Source organism: Protomyctophum bolini (genome assembly GCF_963924005.1).
Source record: "Protomyctophum bolini genome assembly, chromosome: 9".
Classification (NCBI taxonomy): Eukaryota; Metazoa; Chordata; class Actinopteri; order Myctophiformes; family Myctophidae; genus Protomyctophum; species Protomyctophum bolini.
The window spans coordinates 45,126,453-45,129,280 of record NC_137870.1 but is presented as its reverse complement, the minus strand read 5'-3'; positions in this window follow the sequence as shown (position 1 = coordinate 45,129,280).

The window sequence follows — 2,828 nt, the reverse complement described above, 5'->3', positions numbered from 1 at the left end:
GGATGGAACACCACTGACAACACAGTGAGACATTTGACATGTTTTTATATTGTAATTCTATCAAAGTCACTGTATGTGAGTGACTGAGTGCATGTGGTTCAATACATTGTTGTTTATTGTGCAGGTACTGGGACAGTGGATATCCCCATGCCCATGGAGACTGTGCAGCGTACGATCACAGGACTGTCCCTGGTATAACATGGTATAATGAGTACTGTTCATCTTATCAAATGGCCTCAATCTGTGAGCAGCTCCGTGTTCTGCTACAGTAGTAATTAGTAGTGAAGATCATATAAACCCAAACATTTAAGTACAAACAGTGGTGGGAAAAGTACTTTCTACTTAAGTAAAAGTATCAATACTGCAGAATACAAATACTCTGTTGCAAGTAAAAGACCGGAATTCAAAATGCACTTGAGTAAAAGTACACAAGTTCTGGCATTAAGATTTACTTAAAGTACCAAAAGTAAAAGTACTCATTATGTAGAATGTCTATCATTTCATGTTTTCCAAATGTCTAAAACCGTTAGACATTTCAGATCTACAAGCTCTCAATGCGTCATACTCACAATAATGTTAGCTAGTAGATCAAATGTATATTGGGCTGAAGTTACTCGTTACTGTAATAATAATACAAATGTGCAAAGTAACTAGTAACTAAAGTTTTCAAAATAATTTAGTGGAGTAAAAGTACAATATTAGGATCTGAGATGTAGTGGAGTAGAAATACTTAAATACAAATAATATTTGAATTGGAAATACTCAGTAAAGTACAAATACAGCAAAATTGTACTTAAGTGAAAGTCTCAATTACTTTAGACCCCTGAGTACAAACTGTTGTAGCCATAACCACTTTAACGCATTAACACCAGGAAAGCATGTGTCATTTTAGATTCAAGCGTTCAAAGATAGAAGATATGACGCTATGCGAGCTTGTACATCTGCTATACAAGTGAGCTTGTACATCAGTGATCAGTGAAGTGTTGCCTCTTTCTTATGTTATAGAATAGTTTGTTGAAAAGGAAGGGTTGTCCGCACAACTGTACGGACAACCCTTCCTTTTCATTGTACGTATATTTCTTGTTCAGCACCTGTAGAATTTCTGCAGATGTGCGTGCTTCCTTTTGGCTCCTCCTATCTATAGTATAGTTTGTTGCATTAGTTTTGATGCAGTAATAAGTGCTTTTTTGTAATTCTTTCATTGGTATTTTTCAATTTGCTGTCATCTGCGGCTCTGGAACTCCCTGGCCTTGGCCCTTGAATTAGCAGAATCAGTGCCTTCTTTTAAAACGCTTTTAAAAACACATCTGTATGCCAAGTGTTTTTCCTAATATTGTTTTTAAATTGTCTTATTGACCTGTTATTTTCTCTGATGTTTTGATGCTTTGTTGTTTTGATGTTTTTATGATTACTGTTTTATAACCCGTCTGTAAAGCACGTAACTATATGTTTGGAAAGGTGCTATACAAATAAAATTAATTAATTAATCTGTGGACGGTAGGACCCAGGGGATCCTGACCCACAGGTTGGGAACAACTTTAACTACTTGAGTCCCTATAAAATAGCCGCTCTAAGCTCAGAGAGCGTGTTTTGAGTTTGTACAATAATTATGCTATTTTTGATCTTTTTGAGAGAAAAAAGAAAATTCAGGAGTAATATGTGTTTAGTGTATGAATATTCATGAATATGTTTAAAATGTATTCTGTGTGGAGTTTGCATGTTCTCCCCGTGTCCCCTAGGGTAGGTACCCTCACAAAAAACATGCAGTAATCCTGGTCTCTAAACTGCCTCCCCCTGGCCAGCCTGATGGAGGGGAAAGGAACTGGTTGGAATAACGTGTTCCTTCCACGCGCTACGTCCGCACAGGGAAAGTCCCCCCTGTCAGGTGTAAAGGAGCAAGTGGACACTCAGGCATGAAGGAAGCATGAGTTCAAGTCCGTTGCTCTCCCCAGGTTGGCGGAGGGTGTGTAGAGCCCAGGATCACATTAGATAATTGACACGGGGGTGAAAAATGGGTTACAAAATCGTGGGATAAAAAAAGGAAAAAAAGTATGAATATGCATGAATAATGTTGTTCAGATGTTCAGCTAGCAGAGCAGGTTGAAAGATCTTAAAGGGATAGTTCACCCCAAAAAATATCTCTTTATTTAGGGCAGTGATTTTTACTGATTCATTTCAAATTAATTAATTATGGAAAAGAATAACGCAAATGTACACATTATAATCGTGCAGTATTGTGCAGTTTGAAAGTATTGTTTTTTTTAATACAGAAGGTCCTTTACCTATCCTGAATATATTCCTATAATTGTTGCTACAAAATTGCACTGATGTGTTCAGTACCACCTTGATAAAACAATAAACTATATTGTGTAGCTTAAGCTTATGTATTTATTCACTATTTATTGATTGACTCGCATTCCAAGGAAGCCATTTCCTTAAATTGTGTACATTGCTTTAAAGAAGATGAGTTGTTTGAGAGGTTTCAAGGTTTCAATCTGATCTCAGGTCAGAATGCGTTAAAGAAGACGAGTTGTTTGAGAGGTTTCAAGGTTTCAATCTGATCTCGGGTCAGAATGGGTTAAAGAAGATGAGTTGTTTGAGGTTTCAAGGTTTCAATCTGATCTCAGGTCAGAATGGGTTAAAGAAGATGAGTTGTTTGAGAGGTTTCAAGCCAGCATTTACATCTAAAAAAAATCACACCCGTGTGAAGTGAGGGGCGCTCTTATCAATCAGACATCCTCATGCCGGCCAATCACAATTAGCGTCCTCACTTTTCCGCCTTCGCTTTTCTGCCCTCACTTTTAGCTTCAATATGTACTTTGCTCAGC